The 18,848-nt window shown below is 41.0% G+C and overlaps 1 protein-coding gene and 1 pseudogene across 2 annotated transcripts in view; one reads left to right on the forward strand and one right to left on the reverse strand.

Annotated features, from left to right (window-relative positions):
* The window catches only part of RCAN2 (regulator of calcineurin 2), a 345,573-nt gene that overhangs the window by 224,162 nt on the left and 102,563 nt on the right, over nt 1-18,848 (reverse strand). The gene's annotated exons all lie outside the window — the stretch shown is intronic.
* LOC100654169 (histone H3.3A-like) lies at nt 16,119-16,906 on the forward strand (annotated as a pseudogene).

Genomic DNA, 18,848 nt, shown 5'->3' on the forward strand with positions numbered 1-18,848 from the left:
AATGGAATGCAAACAATTTTGCAATAAAACTAGTATATTAATAAACTATAATCTGCAAAGCATCACATTACTATCTTATAACAGGCTTGGGGAAGTTGGATGAAAGAAGGGTCTCCATGCATGCTCAATAGAAAAGAGAGATATGTTATCTAATTATCCCCAATAAAACTATTCCTCCAGATTTCATTAAATTCAGGCAGATATTTCTTCATCTGCTTTTCTTTCTTTCTTAGGCTTCCAATGTGTTTATCAAAGCAATAAGCCCTTAGTTCAGTTCTCACTGATCTACTCAGCTTCCACAGCATTGATTTTGATAGGAGAACAAGGACAGCTGTTTGAGTTTTAGGGCAATTTAAAGCAAATGTTTCTATCAGCTCTGTCTTTTTAATGCTTACAAATGACTCACAGAGAGAAATGGCCCTGCTTTTTTTTTTAGTAAACCCTGTGCTTTAACATAAGTTGGTTGTGAACACTTTGAAAGACAACTTTTCCATTTACTTACTTGAATGGATTGGTTACAAATTATCAGGAAGCTTTCAGTATAAACTGAATCCCTAACATTTTATGCCTTATTCCTAAGCCTCATGTTACAAAAACTCACATGAATAGCAGATGGTTTCCCTAAAATAAGAATTACTGTTATTACAGTTGGAAACCAGGCAACCAATTATATACAGGGGGTGGGGGGAGTGTCCAGTAACAAATTAAATGTGGCTGGGTCCTTCCAGGCCTTTGCTGTCTAATAAGGATAACCAATCCCGTTGCTGTTAGGTTGACTCCAACTCATGGTGACCCCATGTGTGTCAGAGTAGAACTGTGCTCCATACGGTTTTCAATGGCTGACTTTTTAGAAACAGATCGTCAGAAATTTCTTCTTAGGCACCACAGGGTGGAAATGAACCTCCAACCTTTCAGTTAGTAGCCAATCGAGTTAATTGTTTGTACCACCTAGGGACTCCTGATAAGGATGACCAAAAGCAAAACCCATTACAGTCAAGTTGATTCCAACTCAGAGCAACCCTATAGGACAGAGTGGAATTGCCCCAGGGGGTTTCCAAGGCTGTAAATCTTTACAGAAGCAGATTGCCACATCTTTCGCCCACAAAGCAGCTTCTGAGTTTGAACTCCTGACCATTCTGTTAGCGGCTGTTATGGATTGAATTGTGTCCTCCCAAAAATGTGTATCAATTTGGCTAGGCCATGATTTCCAGTATTGTGATCATCCACCATTTTGTAATCTGGTATGATTTTCCTTTGGGTTGTAAGTCCTACATCTATGAGGTCAATGAGGCAGGATCAGAGGCAGTTATGTAATGAGGCATGACTCAATCTACAAGAGTAGGTTGTATCTTAAGTCAATCTCTTTTGAGATATAAAAGAAAGAAGCAACCAGAGAGACAGAGGGACCTCTTGCCATCAAGAATGAAGAACCAGGATGGGAGCATGTCCTTTGGACCCATGGTCCTTGCACTGAGAAGCTTCTAAACCATGGGGAGATTGAAGACAAGGACCTTTCCCCAGAACTGACAGAGAGAGAAAGCCTTCCCCTGGCGCTGGCACTCTGAATTTGGACTTCTAGCCTCCTAAACTGTGAGAGAATAAACTTCTCATGGTTAAAGCCACCTACTTGTGGTATTTTTGCCATAGCAGCTCTAGATGACTAAGACCGTAGCTGAGTGCTTTAGCCACTGTGCCACCAGGACTCCTTAATAAGGGTGACCAAAAAACAAAACAAAACCGGTTGCCATTGAGTTGATTCCGATTCATAGCGACCCTACAGGACACAGTAGAACTGCCCCATAGCGTTTCAAAGGAGAGGCTGGTGGATTCCAACTGCCAGCCTTTTGGTTAGCAGCCTGAGCTCTTACCCACTGTGCCACCAGGTATCCAACAGGGGTGACAGAGACCTCTAAAGCTAATTCCAAAACACCAACTCTGGGCAATTTGAGATTCATATTGTACCCCAGTACCTAGAAGGCTCTCAGTGACCATTTTACTAGTCAACTCATATCCTTGAACTCTTTGATTAGGTAGCCATAGGCTGTACCGGGGATGGGGAAGAGGGAGGAACAGGCACCGAAGGAGATAATGATCCAGGAGGCAGAAATACAACTCAGGGAGGAGAGCTCCCTTTTAGCATCTTCAGTGTAACCAAACTTAGATGACACTGGGCCCACAGTTAATACAGTCAGTCAACACTTTGTATATACTGCTATTCCTTTGAACTTCATTTTTCTTACCAAGGTAGTAAGTACTCAAATACAAAGATCTTAGCAGAAACAAAACCTTCATTTCTCGTGAGAAAAAAAAGCGATGATTTAAACATTTTGAACAGCTGCTTTATATAAGACCCTGAGGGGAATTCCACAAAAGCCCAGCCAAAGCCCCCATCTTTAAATAGTTAACATTCAGATTAAACTGATGACAGCAACTCGAAAGGACAGATGAGAAGCTTAGGGGGGCAGTGAGTTTGAGTTAACGATGGTGAAATAGTTAGGAAAAGGTTGTCAAGAACGGTGGCACAACTTGAAGAATGTAGCCAATGTCACTGAATTGGACATGTAGAAATTGTCAAAGTGGTGTATGTTTTGTTGTGTATATTTTCACACACACACACACACATTCGAACAGTACTAAGAGCAGGAAGAATAAAGTGCTTTGATTGTCAGAAGGACGAAGGCGCTCCTCACACTATGGATGACCACATCATGGAGGGAGCACTAGACCTTGAAAAATTAGGATTTTTAAAAATACAGGGAAGGGTAGAGGAAGGGGCTGCATTTCGAGATTGATATATATAATTTTTATTTTGTATATATTGGTCTCCTGTATTGTGACAGAGTCAGGAAATTGGTATTTTTTCACAAGTTCTTTACGTGATTCTATGTTGCTCCAAGTTTGGAAACTGAAACCTCGGCTCAAAGCTGTGGTTCTCCAAGTGTGGTCCATGGACTGGTACCAACAGCAACAGCATGACCTGGGAGCTTGACAGAAATGCAAGTTCTCAGGCCCCTCTGCAGACCTATAGGATCAAGGACTCTGGTAGTGGGATCCAGGAATCTGTTTTGTAAGCAGGGCTTCAAACTGGTTCATTCTAGTTCAAACCCCTGCTCAGAATTTGCATTTCTAACAAATTCCCAGGTGATGCTAACGCTGCTGGTTAGGGACCAACTCTTAGAACCACTAGTAGAGCAGTGGTTCTCAAATTTTATTATACCTAAGAATCACCTGGGGATATATATATTTTTTTTTTTTTAAGAATCACCTGGGGATCTTGTTAAAATATAGATTCCAATTTAGTATACCAAGTTGGAAATGCAAATTCTAAGCATGGGTTTGAATCAGACTGAACCAGGTTTGAAGCCCTGGTTGTAAGAAGCCCTCCCTTCCAGGTGCATATGATGCAACTGAGCTTTAGAAACCACTGGCCTACAGAGATGCTGAAGATTTTCAAGGTGCCTGTTCAGGTGATGGAAACCCTGGTGGCATAGTGGTTAAGGGGCATGGCTGCTAACCAAAAGGTCGGCAGTTCAAATCCATGAGGCGCTCCTTGGAAACTCTATGGAGCAGTTCTGCCTTGTCCTATATGGTCACTATGAGTTGGGATCGACTCAACAGCAACAGGTTTGGTTTGGTTTGGGTTCAGGTGATACCTGTGAATTTCAAGGGAATGAAAAATTTAACAATATGAAGTAAGTATGTCAGTTTATTGTGGTGGCTTGCATGTTGCTAAGATGCTAGAAGTTATGCCACTTGTATTTCAAATACCAGCAGGGTCACCCATGAGGAACAGGTCTCATCAGAGCTTCCAGACTAAGCCAGATTAGGAAGAAAGGCCTGGCAATCTACTTTAGAAAAATAGCCAATGAAAACCCTATGGATCACAACAGAGTATTGTTCAGTATAGCGCTGGAAGATGAGCTCTCTAGGCTGGAAGGAACTCAAAATACACAGTGGCTGCAACAATGGATTCTAGCAGATCAGTAATCATGACGATGGCCCAGCAGTGGGCAATGCTTTCTTCTATTGTACATGGGATCCCCAAGAGTCAAAGCGAACTCCGTGGCAACTAATAATAATACATAACTATACAGAGGGGCAGAATTTTAAAAGCGTGGCTCAAAAGATGGAGAAAAAAAGGAAAAAGATTGATAGAACTACATAAAAATTAAAAACCTTACTGTGTCCCAAAAAAGCATAAACAGAACAAGGAATTGAAGGGGAAAATGGAACAGTACGAGCCAGTTGTGAAAATGCCCATCTATAAAGGAACAGCTTTGATTTTCAAAGTCATCAGTAGGTGAGACTGACAAGTTAAAAATCCACAATCGTTTGCTCACAAGGGAAGCTGTTTATGAAACAACTTCTGAGGATTTTCTGGTCAGCATCCTTCCGCAATCACGAATATTTTGTTTTCTAGGCATCCTCTGTCAGAATCCTGGAAGAGAGAGCCTTTTCACGTTCTTTGACAATGTTCCCATTTGCTCAGGTACCTGTTTACAAGTTTAGAGCCATCCGATATGGCGCTAAGCAGCTGTGCTATCTGCAGGCTCTTTATGGCAACCTGCTGCTGACCCTACCAGCTGGCGAGCTGCTCAGACTGCAGTGCAGGATCTCTCTGTTCTGCACTGGAAGATGGTGACTAATGAACTGAGCACTTTAGCCTGTCTCCGAGTCGCTGGGTGGTGCAAACAGGTTGGAGGTTCGAGCCCACCCGGAGACACCTCGGAAGAAAGGCCTGGATCGTCTTCCAAAAAAATCAGTCATTAAAAACCCCATGGAGCTCAGTTCTACTCTGATGCCCATGGGGTCACCAGAAGTCAGAGTCTACTGGATGGCAACTTTTTTTCCCCCCCCCCACTTATGGCAAAAGAAAGAGCTGGATGTACTGTCCTTCACCTACAGAAGATTCGATAAATTTCTGCTAGAGGTAAAGCATACATAATTTGAATATTTTCGGCATTGTTCCTGTTTTCCAGTAATGGTGACAGGTTGATGCTGGATACTACCACTAGGAGGAGCCCTGGTAGCACAGTGGTTAAGAGCTCGGCTGCTAACCAAAAGGTCAGCGGTTTAAAACCACCAGCCGTTCCGTGGGAGAAAGATATGGCAGTCTGCTTCTGTAAAGATTTACGGCCTTGGAAACTCTATGGGCAGGCAGTCCTACTCTGTCCTGTAGGGTCGCTATGAGTGGGAATCAACAGCAACAGGTGGACTACCACTAGGACTCCTAGTACAGTGACTTAGGTCAGACTACTGTTCCTATCACCTAAACAGAGCGATGCCACCAGTCTACGTGGGATTCAGCCCGCTTCCTCAGCCTCTGCCTTGGTTCTCTGCCTGAGTTCTTCACTGAGCTTGAATAAATAGATAATAAGGAATACAAAAAGAATTGCTTACGGATTTGGCAAGGAAACATATCATTCAACCTGTTTTTGTTTTGGTTTGTTTTTTCCAACAGGAGATAGTTTGGCCAAGAAAAATTTCATCCCCGTAAGAATGCCTGGCATTATGTTTACCTCAGCACATTGCTTTTGCATATCAGGGAGTCAAGGAAGAACTAAGAAAGGGCCAGCCATCAGATAAAATTCTGGGCCCTGGGAGACATCCAAGGTTCATACATTTCATAAGGACATATCGAAACTTCTAAAACCCAAGCCACGACCATATTCTATTACCTAGGATATCCTTTTTTTAATTACGTTAATGCCATAGCTTTCCTATATGCTGATTTATGAGGTTACTGGTAGTTCAGCGGTAGAATTCTTACCTTCCATGCTAAATACCCTGGTTCAATTCTCAGCCAAAGCATCTCACGTACAGTAACATGCAGCCACAGCCCACCTGTCAGTGGAGGCTTGCATGTTACTATGATGTTAAATTGGTTTCAGTGGAGCTTCCAGACTAAGGCAGACTAGGAAGACATGCCTTATGAACTATTTCCAAAAGTCAGCCACTGAAAACCCTATGGATCACAACAGTTCTAACCACAACCAGTTATGGGGGTGGCACAGGACCAGGCTGCTCTTAGTTCCAGTGTGCACAGGGTTACCATGAGTTGGGAGCTGACAACAACAATATGCTATTTTATTTGAAGGAGACAGTTATCTTCCCCTTGGGAGACATTAGGAACAGAGACCATAAATATTAGTAATCATTTGTAAAGAGAAGGAACAGTCATCCCACCCCAGGGTCCCATAGGTTAACGTTCTTCTGTATGCAATTGTGCGAGAAAATATGAATGAAATACCTAGAAATTACATTTAGTACATATAGAAGGATTATATAATGAAATCAGAAATATCACTAACCCTGAGTTTGTTTTTACATTACTAATCACCTTTCAAAGTTCTACTAACTCATTCATGGGCTTCGAATACTACTTCATTGGCTATGGCAGCAGTTCAACTGTGTATCCAGTTGACTTCTCTGGTGTTACATAGACAGCTAGACTCTATACTGTCATTCCACAGTGTCAAGAAATAAGAGGGCAAAAAAGGTGGACTGCAGCTTGTATTCATGAAACGTTAGATTGTTTTTTCCAATATCACTTCTTCTATGATAGGTTCCTAAAGGCACCATTCATTCATTCATTCTTTCACTATGTGTAGAGGGTCTGTCATTTGCCAGGAACTATGCCAATATTCTATTTCCTCTATTACACATTCTTTTTAACATTTTTCTCTACGTAAAAGTTCATAAAATACGTTTTCACCAAAAGTTTTGAGCTATGAGTTGATGTGATAAACGTCAGTAACAGACCCTCTTGTTAATGGCATATTTGAGTAGATTAGGATATGCTGAAAGTGCTGGGTAGGATTTGGAGAGAAAGATCAAGAGTAGAAAACAGTATGTGGGGTATTTGACATGGTATGTCTCCACCTTCTGGCCACAAGGCATAAAGGCACGCCAGAGAAATAATTAGTTTTTTTTGTTGTTTTTTTTTTAACCACTTCATGGTTAAGCGCTTGGCTGTTAACCGAGAGGCTGGCGGCTGGAACCCACCAGCCGCATTGCTGGACAAAACGTGGCAATCTGCTTCTGTAAAGATTACAGCCTTGGAAACCTTATGGGGGGAAGTTCTTCTCTGTCTTATGGGGTCACTGTGAGTTGGAATCAACTTGATGGCAATGGGTTTGGTCTTTTGGGGGTTTTTTTAGCCACTTGGTAGAAACTGACCAGATCTTACAACCTGAATCTCTTCTATGACTACAATATTCAAAAGTTTACTGAAACCCTAACCTGGATGAAGTTCCAGATAAGGAACGGACCCATTAGAACAGCCTTTGGAGAATATGATTTTCTTATTTTGTGAAAAATTCTATCTTAAAGAGCAAATCTTCTCTGAACAATTCAAAAGTACATTAATTAATATTATTTCATAAATAGTCAATGTCAGCAAGAGTGATGGAGTCCCTGGGTGATGCAGACAGTTAATGTATTCGGCTGCTAGTGGAAAGTTGGAGGTTCAAGTCCACCCAGAGGCACCTCAGGAGAAAGGCCTGCTGGTCTACTTCTGAAAATGAAAACCCTGTGGAGCACAGATTGCTCTGACACTCATGGGGTCACTGTGAGCTGGAGTCAACTTGGCAGCAACCCGTTTAGTTAACAAGGGCGATATGACCTCAGACTATATATCAACTGGTGTTTTTCAAACCATGATTTTGGCTATTCTCATAACACACTGAAAGGCAGCTGGTGCATGAAGGAGGCAAATGCAGCAAAAAAAAAAAAACCCACAGGCTTTAGAGTGAGGCCGTAAACAACTCATTTCTTAGCCACACGGCCTTGACCAACTACCTTAACCTTTTGATGTCTCACTTATTTAAATATCAGACAGTGAGAATAGCCTATGGTTCCTAGGAGGTTCACACAGAATAGCCTACACAGAAGTGCACTGGGAGATACCGGACCCACAGTAGGTGTCAGATGAATAGGTGCTCCTAGTAGCCCTGGTGGTGCAGTGCTTAAGCACTCAGCTGCTAACCAAGAGGTTGGAGGTTCAATCCACCGGATGTTCTGTGGGAGAAAGATGTGACAGTCTGCTTCTGTAAAGACCCCCGCCTTGGAAACCCTATGAGGCAGGTCGACTCTGTCTTACAGGGTCACAACGAGTCGGAACTGACTCAACAGCAATGGGTTTAGTAGCTATAACAACTCTCATTCTGACTGCTACATCACTGTCATGATCATTTAACAAACAATAAGACTAAGAGAGGGAGTTTAAATGATTTCATTAAGGCTACTGATGAGCGCCAAAGCTATCACCAGGACCTGTCCACTGGACTAACCAAGGCGTATATTTCCATTATAGTTTTTAATGGCTAGAAACAATTCGAGGATGGTGAGACCAGTCCCTTGAGAGTACATCATGCTTGGAAACATAGATGGTCAGCAAAAAAGAAGAAGACCCTTGATGAGGTGGATTGACACGGTGGCTGCAACAATGGGCTCACAGATAGCAGCGATTGTGAAGATGGCATAGGACCAGGCAGTGTTTCATTCTGTTGTACATGGGGTCGCTATGAGTCAAAATCGACTCGATGGCACCTAACAACAACAATAAGGAACAGTCCAACAGGCTGTATCCTGATGTAGAATATGATGTCCTAGAAAAGAGGGGTGATGCCCACTAAAAGCAAGTTTTAAACTTTCTAGCAAATTTGAAAAGGATGTGGTTCCTTTAGCTTGTAGCTTTGTTTTACATGAGATAGATTTTTATATACTAGACCATCCCCAGCACTAAGGCTCTGATCCACATGATGAAACACAACGTCATCCTATTATCTATTTGACTGGAAAATGGCTTTGACCAGCCTCCTCTGTCATAATAAACTCAAGCTTTGAAATGGCAAAGTCATCCACTGAATGCAGGACATGAATCAACCTACAGTTTAATTAGAGTTTTACATATTCTCACTTAGTCATAGAATTAGGATTAAAAGGTCATAAAAAAAAAAAATCTTTCACAGTAATACATCAGACTAGGTTTCACAAAGAAACCAGGTCCCTGAGTAGATTCTGAGTATTCTTGTTGTTGTGTTGGGCAAGTCAGGCATCTGAGTTGCTTGCTGCAAAGGCTGAGGTGGAGGGGTTGGGGTGGGCTCAAAGTGGAATGGAGGGAAACAGAAGGGGTATATCCAGAGCATTTACTCATGGTGGCCAAAACCTCAGTGTACCATTAATGGGGGTTAAATGAAATTGCCAATACAGTCCTTTACTCACCTAAAGATTTCCAGTAATTTCATTGTAAGGTTCTCATCTGCTATCTACCCCAGAAGGCCTAAATTAGAGGTATAATTGATTTCCAAAAACAACCCAACAAACAACACTAAAGGAAGAGAGGCTTATTACCATCTTGTTCACCCATATATTATGTTGTCTGTTTAAAGCACTCTTAGTGAACTTCTAATATTCAAATGATAAATAATAACAAGATCTATTGCTTATTTTAGTTATTTATTGAATAATTATTCTCTGTACTTTTCCTACATTCTCTCTAACTCTCCTGACATTTAACACATGAAGGGTCAAGGATCAGAGATGTTAAGGAAACTTTGCAAGGCCACATAATTACTTACTGTGTGGCAGAGCTAGGATTTGAACCCAAACCTGCCTGCTCCCAAAGCCTGTGGTTCCAAAGCCTGCTGGATCTGCCCCAGTTCCTTAGTGTAGGAGTCAATTTACCCAACAGTATTCAAAAGATATCTGATTATAAACTAAATGGAACCATGGTTCTCCTTACTAGCCTTAACTTTAGGGAGCAAAGACACGGTTCTTTTTGTCTCTGCATCTGTGTATCTAGCTAAGTGCCTGGCACTTACTATGGAAATGTTGGTGGAATCAATTGATCTGTCAATGAGCTCCACATAATTAAATTAAAAGGTTGTTGCAAGAAAGTACTGATCAATACAGGTCACGGATGGCCACCTCCATAACCAATCAAGGAATGAAATTACAGTTCCTGCCTTGGGCACATTTTTATGTTGGAAAAATATTACACATTTTTCTAGGAAGAAGTGGCCTGAAAGGTGGCAGTGGTTGGGAGATAGAGCAACCAACAGAACCAGCGGTACTAGTGCCAAGCACAGTGCCTGGCACATACTGAGTGTTCAGTAAATATGTGAATAAATGAATGAATCCAGGAACTATGGCAGGTTTGCTCCTAGAAAGACAATAAGGGCACAGGAAGCAGTAGGCCATCATAAGGATCCCCATCCCTCCTGCAGGAGGCATCTTGCTGAACACACTTGACAAGGCACAATGTAGGTAAGAAGCTCTGCCCAGGTACTTACTTCTGCTCAATCCATCAGCTGATGTTCAGTTGCAACAGGGAGCAAATACAGTTATAGGGAAAGTTTTTAGACATTGTAGTAAATTCTAAATGGTTTAAGGGCTCATCATTTCATTTGTGGATTAGCTGAGTTAACGTTTATTTTTTTCTACTTCAGTGATTTCATTGTTCTTTGGCCCTTCCACCACGATAGGGAAATGAAATAAAATTTACATCTCAACTATCAGAATACAGCAGTTCTTTCAATGTGATTTTCTGATCACTCCCATCTTATTCAATAATTCAGAATGGCTTTATTGTTATTTTATGCATTCTGAGCTCTTCAAGTTAGCACGTAAGGCACTGGTATTGTTTCCTGTTATTAGTGTTTTTGCACCAAACCATTCTTTTTGCTGTCCATTGCTATTGCTGAAACAAGAATTATGAAAACATTCTCATTTCAGTGTACTGACCTATTCATTCATTCATCAACAAAACGGATACAGGCACAGGGAATAGAGCAGGAAAAGGTCAGATAAGGTCCTTTTCTCATGGATCTTGTTGGGAGAGATAGATATGAACCAACCAACCAAGAAACAAATCAATAAAATCATTCATGTTTTATCAGATCATTGCCATGGAAAAAACAAAAAAGAAGGATGTAGGAATAAGTTCCATCTTGAAAGATGAGGCATTGAAGTTGAGATCTGAATAAACCGAAATCACCCAATTCTACAAAATCAAGAGGAAGAGCATTCCAGGAAGAAAAAACATCTGGTTCTAGCAACAAAAATGTGACTGTGTGGCAGAAACTTAATGGACAAGAAGGAAGACAGTAGAAGATCAAGTCTGAAAGGTTGGCAGGGCCTGATGAAAATAAAGAGTAAGGATTTTACTGTAAGTAGGATGGGAAGCTAGTGTTGTTGTTATGTGCCAACAAGACAATTCCGACTCAAAGTGACCCTATAGGACAGAGTAGAACTGCCCCATAGGGTTCCCAAGGAGCAGCTAGTAGAATTAAACTGCCGACCTTTTGGTCAGCAGCCCAGCTCTTATCCATTGTGCCACCAGGGCTTTAAATAAAGAATTGACATAATCATCAGATTTGTGTTTTGTAAAGGTCACTCTGGCTGCTGTGAGAAGCACAGATTGTAAACAGACCAATAGTTAAAGCAGTAAGACCAGCTAGGAGACTATGGCAGGCAGGAGATAATCATGACTTGGAGATGGCATTAAGAAGTCAGATCCAGGATTTTTTAAGATACAGATTTAATAGGACTTGATTTGGATTATATATTAAGGATGATAAAAAAGAAAGATAACCCCTAGATTTTTAGTTCAACTGTGTAGGTAGTGGCAGCATTGACTCAGATACTGTGAGGCAAACAGGCTTTTAAGGTCTGTTTTGTCCACATTAAGTTGGAGAAGGAAGGCTTTCAACTTAAATGGAAATGTCTAGTAGAGCATTAAACATTTAAGTCTGGAGTTCTGGGGCATGATCATGCTTGGAGGTAGAGATTGGGGGTGGAATCATCGGCATAGAGATAGTATTTAAAACTGTGGGGCTGGATGAGATGACCAATGAAAAATATAGGTAGACAAGAGAAGGTGGCCAAGAGCTCACCCATGGGACTCTCCAAGTTCAGCAGGGAAAAAGAAAGAGAATAGAATACTAAGAAGTAGTAGTCAGTGAAGAAGGAGAAAAATGGAATGGGCAGCGTCATGGAAATCAAAAAGTTCTGACAAGGAGTAATGGTCAACTCTGTCAAATGTTCTTGAAGGTCAAGAAAGATAGGAAAAGAAAAAGGTGACTATTAAGTTTGGCAGCATGAAGTAATCAGTGATTACTTTGATAAGAGTTGTTTAGCGAAGTGGTAAGGAGGGCAGCTTGATAGGCAGTAAGTTGAGAAAACCATATGAGGTATGAAGACATTGATTATAGGAAACTATTTCATGAAGCTTTCCTATAAAGTGGACAAAAGAAATGTTTTTCTATAAAGTGGACAGCGATAATTACAAAAAGATAGAAGACAAGTAGGGCTGTTATATTTTGTTTTAAAGATAGGAGATATCTTTACATGTGGATAGGGATGACTGAGCAGAGAGAAAGTAATCCATCATTTAGAATAGAAGGATAATTATAGGTACAAAGAGTTTGAGGTGGCAAGAGAGGTTGGGACCCTGAGAATAATGGAGGGGTTGAGCCTTTGATATTAGAGATACTTCAGTTTTATAAAAGGAAGGAAGGCAGAAAGCATGGGTTAGCAGGAAATTGGGTTGGTAGAGTGGAAAGATGGAAGTAGAGAGAGTTCCTGCTCACTTCTGTATTCTCAATGAAGTATGAGGCAACATCATCATATGAAACTGGGTTTGAAGGAAAGTATGAAACAATCATTTTATAGCATGAACAAGTGAACACCTACAGTAGAATGTCAGGAAATACTGAGTGTCCAATTGTGGTTTGCTGTGTTGATTATCAAGTGAGATCATCCAATTGTATCTTTTCTCTAGAAACTGTTCAAGGGCAGGCCCAGCCAGGTAAACAACTAGGCTAAGCCTGGGCAAGGTCTCTGGCAAGGGAGTATAATAAAGATGATAAGACTGTTAAGGGCATTCTGAAGGAAACGATTTTAACAGTGGGCTGGACCATTTAAGTTGAATAAGGAGAGCTGGAGTCCTGGTGGTGCAACGGTTAACTGCTTGGCTGCTAATGGAAAGGCTGATGGTTTAAACCCACCCAGAGACTCTGTGTAGAAAGACTTGGCAATCTACTTCTGTAAAGATTACAGCCTAAAAACTTTATGGGGCAGTTCTCCTCTGTTATATGGGGTTGCTATGAGTCAAAAACGGACTTGATGGCAACTAACAACAACAGAGAGAGTAATAAGGTAACGAAAAGTGATGGATTGGAGGTCCATGCCAAAGGAGTTAATGGAAGCCTCCAAGAATTGTTGGAATGGGAATATGTGAGTAGGTAAACTTGAAGGATAACAGAAAGTGGGGTGCTTAAGATCAAAATTTTGACCATAGGAATCTCCCCAACAAAGAATGGCCTACTTTCTCACCTCTTCCTAATGCACCCTCAATTCTACACCCAGCTGGGTTTGAATTTGGCTTCTCTACTTACTTTCTTGCCCTTGGGCAAGTTATATAACATCTCTGAGCCTCTTATCTATAAAATATGGATAGTCATCTCATCCTATTACTTCGAAGGTAAGAGATAATGCATGTAAAGCACTTAGTATGTAGCAGGTGTTCAAATATTGCTAGATATTTATAATTATTTCCATTATAACATATGGTCTGCTGGTTGATTTTACATTATGTGGACACAGATGACTGTGTTCTTATAACTCTTGTTCCTGATTTTTAGCTCTCTCTCATCTTCTCGTGTCCAAACTGTCACTGTCACTCATGTGGCTATCATTGTTACTGCCTACAGAATACTGCTCCCTCGTCCTGGAAACCAGATGCTGAGCTTCCATAAATGGTGTCCACAGTCAGAGAACGCAGGCAGCAGGAGAAGGGACACTTTGGGGAGCAAAGATTTTGCATATTGACTTTGTGATACTTCTTGTGGCTACTGAGAAGTCTACTTTAATGACTTCCTGGTTCTCAGATGTGTCATGACTAGGAAAAGTGCCAGATACTTGAATTTTGGCCATGGGAAGAATTACTGTTACTGTATTCTCTATTCTGCTTTCTGAAGCCGGGTCTTACATGGTTAGGCAGCAAAAACAAAAAAACATGAGGTTTCTATACATTGTCCAGTATGCTTGATTTCATCTGTATTAAAACAAAAAGGCCTTTAAAAGAACATCATGATGCAGGGATTAATGAGGTGGATGTCTAGTGGTCTATGACTTTGCTGGCCTGTAATACCTCTCATTTAGGCTCCCTCTTAGACATCCCTATGGCTATTCTTATATCACTTATATTATCAGTGGCAACTTAAGAGCTCACAGAAAAAGAAAGAAAAAAAAAAAAGGCTTCTTCTAGTCCATTACCATACCCTCTCCACTTCCAACTGATGTTACAATTCATTCCCTTAATTTTAACCCACACAGTTATCAAGACAGCTTAATAAACTTATTCATTCCATTTAGTTTTATGCATCTTTTCAAATTTCTAATTAACTTAGAGCCAAATGAGCCAAGAATAAATAACAAGGCAATCTCTTTGTGCTCTTATGTTTATTCTGAATCCTTTTTCGTCATATTAAAAAATTCTTCCTCTTTAAACAAAATTTTTGCTCTAATAAGATTCAGTGAATAAGCACTTTCACTGATACTGGCAGGGATATATAAGTAGAAAAAGAGAAACCAAAATGTCATTACTAAACTCAAATAAATTCGACCCAGGAGGACAGGAAGGGAACACTGAACTGTGAGGCAGCATATGATGGAAGGTTCTCAAAAACAAACTGAATGAAAATAAAATGAGAGCAGAAGTGTGTCTTTTAACAGACTATATTCTAGAAACATGATGGTAATTAGTCAGTACTTAGATCTATTAACTAGGCTAATTAAATGTAGGCAGTTCTACTGAATGACAGATTTCCTGCTAAGATTTTTAGATTTAAAATTCCCTCAAGTACTATAAAGCAGTCAAGTTAAAAGTCCTCTTGATACTTGTGGATTAGCCTAACTGGACGATAATATTAAAAGAAATCAGTAGGTGTTGTGGATTGAATTGTATCCCCCCAAATTATGTCAACTTGGCTAGGCCATGATTCCCAGTATTGTGTCATTGTCCACCATTTTGTCATCTGATGTGATTTTCCTATGTGTTGTAAATCCTATCTCTATGATGTGATGAGATAGGATTAGTGGCAGTTATGTTAATGAGGCAGAACTCAATCTGAAAGATTAGATCATGTTCTTAGCCAATCTCTTTTGAGATATAAAAGAGAGAAGCGAGCAGAGAGACCTGGGGACCTCTTATCATCAACAAAGTAGTGCCAGGAGAAGAGCACAAACTTGGGACCCAGGGTCCCTGCATTCAGAAGCTTCCAGTCCAGGGGAAGACTGATGACAAGGACCTTCCTCCAGAGCCAACAGAGAGAGAAAGACTTCCTCTGGAGCTGATGCCCTGAATTTGGACTTCGAGCCTACTAAACTGAGAGAGAATAAGCTTTCATTTGTTGAAACCATCCACTTGTGGCATTTCTGTGATAGCAGCACTAAAAGACTCAGGTAGTAAGATAGCACAGTAGTAGGAATAGAGTTTCAAATATATGAGTTTCTTTCGTAAACTTTGGAGTTACAAGAGCCTTTCAGAGCACATGGACTGATCTGTTTTCTACCTGCTGGGGTTGCTACCATGTGGAAGTCCCGGGAAATAAAGCATCTTTGTGGTCACAGGGCAGAGCACAGTTCTTTACCACTTCTGCTCACCAAGTGGTCAAATCACCCCCTGGCAAAGCAAAAGATGAGGCTTCTCTGAAGGGGAGTCAACCTACCTGATACCACGGAAGGAATGGAGTCAGGAATGGGGTAGAGACAAAGCTTGATGACCAGGTGGACTGCTTCTTTCCCCATCATTTGAACTCTAGTAGAAAAACCATGAGCTTCAGCCGCCTAGACCTCAGAATGAGTACTCACTGGCTGGCGCAAATGGTTAATGTGCTTGGCTGCCAACCCAAAGGTTCGTAGTTTTAGTCCAGCAGAGGTGCCTCTGAAGAAAGGCCTGGCAATCTACTTCCAAAAAGTCAGTCATTGAAAACCCTATGGAGAATTGTGTTCGCAGCCGCTACGGCGCTGCCGTCGCTCTCTAACGCCAGCGCCGCCTCTCGCTCGCCTAGCTCCAGCCGAAGAAGGGGGGTAAGTGAGGAGGTCTCTATACCATGGCTCGCACAAAGTAGACTGCCCGCAAATCAACCGGTGGTAAAGCACCCAGGAAACAACTGGCAACAAAAGCCGCTCGCAAGAGTGCGCCCTCTACTGGAGGGGTGAAGAAACCTCATCGTTACAGGCCTGGTACTGGGGCACTGCAGGAAATCAGACGTTATCAGAAGTCCACTGAACTTCTGATTCGCAAACTTCCCTTCCAACGTCTGGTGCGAGAAATTGCTCAGGACTTCAAAACAGATCTGCGTTTCCAGAGCGCAGCTATTGGTGTTTTGCAGGAGGCAAGTGAGGCCTATCTGGTTGGCCTTTTTGAAGACACCAACCTGTGTGCTATCCATGCCAAACGTGTAACAATCATGCCAAAAGATATCCAGCTAGCACACTGCATACGTGGAGAACGTGCTTAAGAATATACTATGACGGGAAACATTTCATTCTTTTAAAAAAAAAAAAAATTCTCTTCTTCCTGTTACTGGTAGTTCTGAATGTTAGATATTTTTTTTCCATGGGGTTAAAAGGTACCTAAGTATATGATTGCGAATGGAAAAATAGGGGAAAGAAATCAGGTATTGGCAGTTTTCCATTTTCATTTGTGTGTGAATTTTTAATATAAATGCAGGGACATAAAGCATTAATGCAAGTCAAAAGGTTTCAGTGAACAAGTTTCAGCAGTTCAACTTTATAACAATTATAAATAAACCTGTTAAATTTTCCTGGACAATGCCAGCATTTGGATTTTTTTAAAACAAGTAAATTTCTTATTGACGGCAAAAAAAAAAAAAAACCCAATGAAGCATGGTTCTACTCGGACACATGGGGTCGCCATGAGTTGGAGTCAATTTGACAGCAACTGGTGGTAGTAGTAGAGCGATGACAGAGTGACAAGAAGGTAGGGGTACTCTGCCGGTCTGTGGGAACCCTGAATATTGTGTATTAGAAACAAAATTAAAGATGAAATATCAGTATGTTGGCAACTCAGGATACAGAGGTTCTGAAAATGGTACTTTTAAACTTATTTTTCAATTCTAAATATATTTATTAAGTGCCCATTTTGCATACAGCCTTATGCTAGTGTCATGAATTATACAAAGATAAACGAGGCACAGCCACTGGCCTTACAATAAGTAAGGCCACAATAAGTGGGAGACAGACAAAAACAAATTGCAAAAGCCTTACAGAGTGTGGTAAGTGCTCAAAGGTTTCAGACAAATGGCTATGGAATGCAAAGGTGGGAAAGTTTACTTACGGTTAGAGAAATGACAGAGGACTTCCTAGAAGCTGGGTCATTTGAAATGGTAAAAGATGGCCTATATTTTTATTAGGAGAGATGGGGGAGAAAACGAACAATGGAAATAAATGCACCATCATAGATAAGTTAAGGAGTATATGCAGGGATCACAAATTCTCAAATGTAGTCGATTACAGGAATGTCATAAGGTTCTATACAGATACATAGGCCTGGAAAAGTAGGTTAGGGCCAGATCACACATGTCTTTGATTACTAAGCCAAGGACTTTGACCTTATTCTGTAGAAAGGCTTTGGAGCAAAAAACTGATTAAAGACTGACCATTAGGAAAATGACCCTGGCAACAATGAGAACAGAGACAAGATACCCAAAGACTACCATGTTATCCATTTGCGAAGAGCTGAGGTAATAATGGCAAAACCAGGGCACTGGTGGTGGAAATAAAATCAAGAGGCTTAAAAATCAACAAGACTTGATGACTGAATAGACAAGGTGGTAAGAGAAAACAGCAGGAATTAAATGCATCTCTCAAACTTCCATCCTGGTTGACTTGGAGGATTGTGTCACCATTAATAAGCTTAGGAAAACAGATGGGGGGCCAGGAATGAAGCTGTATGACAGAGGCCGTGGAATGATGAATTCAGCTGTGGATCCAGGAGTTTTCAAGCATTAATGGTACATGCGCTATATGTATCAATGATACATGTATTAATGGTATATGTAGGTGAACAGATTCTGGGATATACTGGGCTGAGGTGAACTGAGAGCCATCTATATGGACAAGCTAGTGGGAACAGTGCTGAGGGAGGGAAAAGAACCTGAACAATGTTGATATTAGGAAGAAGACCTAGCAAAGGAGACTAAAAAGACAGAGAGTTTTTAGGAGAAGAACTAGAGCCTGGCACATATTGGCATCCACTGACCTTTTTTTTTAAATGAACTAATAAACCAGGGTAGGACACAGTCTGTCATGGACTGAATTATGTCCCCCCAAAATATGTGTCAACTTGGTTAGGCCATGATTTCCAGTATTGTGTGGTTGTCCTCCATTTTGTGATTATAATTTTATGTTAAATAGGATTAGGGTGGGATTGTAACATCCTTACTAAGGTCACATCCCTGAGCCAATGTAAAGGGAGTTTCCCTGGAGTGTGGCCTGCACCACCTTTTATCTTATAAAAGAAAAAGGGAAAGGGAAGCAAGCAGAGAGTAAGAAAGCAGTGCTAGGAGCACAGCGTGTCCTTTGGACCTGGGGTTCTTGCACAGAGATGCTCCCAGACCAAGAGAAGACTGATGATGAGGACCTCCTCCAGAGTCAACAGAGAAAGTCTTACCCTGGAGCTGATCTGATTTTGAACTTGTAGCCTAATAGACTGTGAGAGAATAAATTTTTTCTTTGTTAAAGCCATCCACTTGTGGTATTTGTTACAGCAGCACTGGATGACTAAGACACAGCCTTAGATGTTAAAAAAGGAGGGT

This window comes from Loxodonta africana, chromosome 1 (assembly GCF_030014295.1).
Source record: "Loxodonta africana isolate mLoxAfr1 chromosome 1, mLoxAfr1.hap2, whole genome shotgun sequence".
Classification (NCBI taxonomy): domain Eukaryota; kingdom Metazoa; phylum Chordata; class Mammalia; order Proboscidea; family Elephantidae; genus Loxodonta; species Loxodonta africana.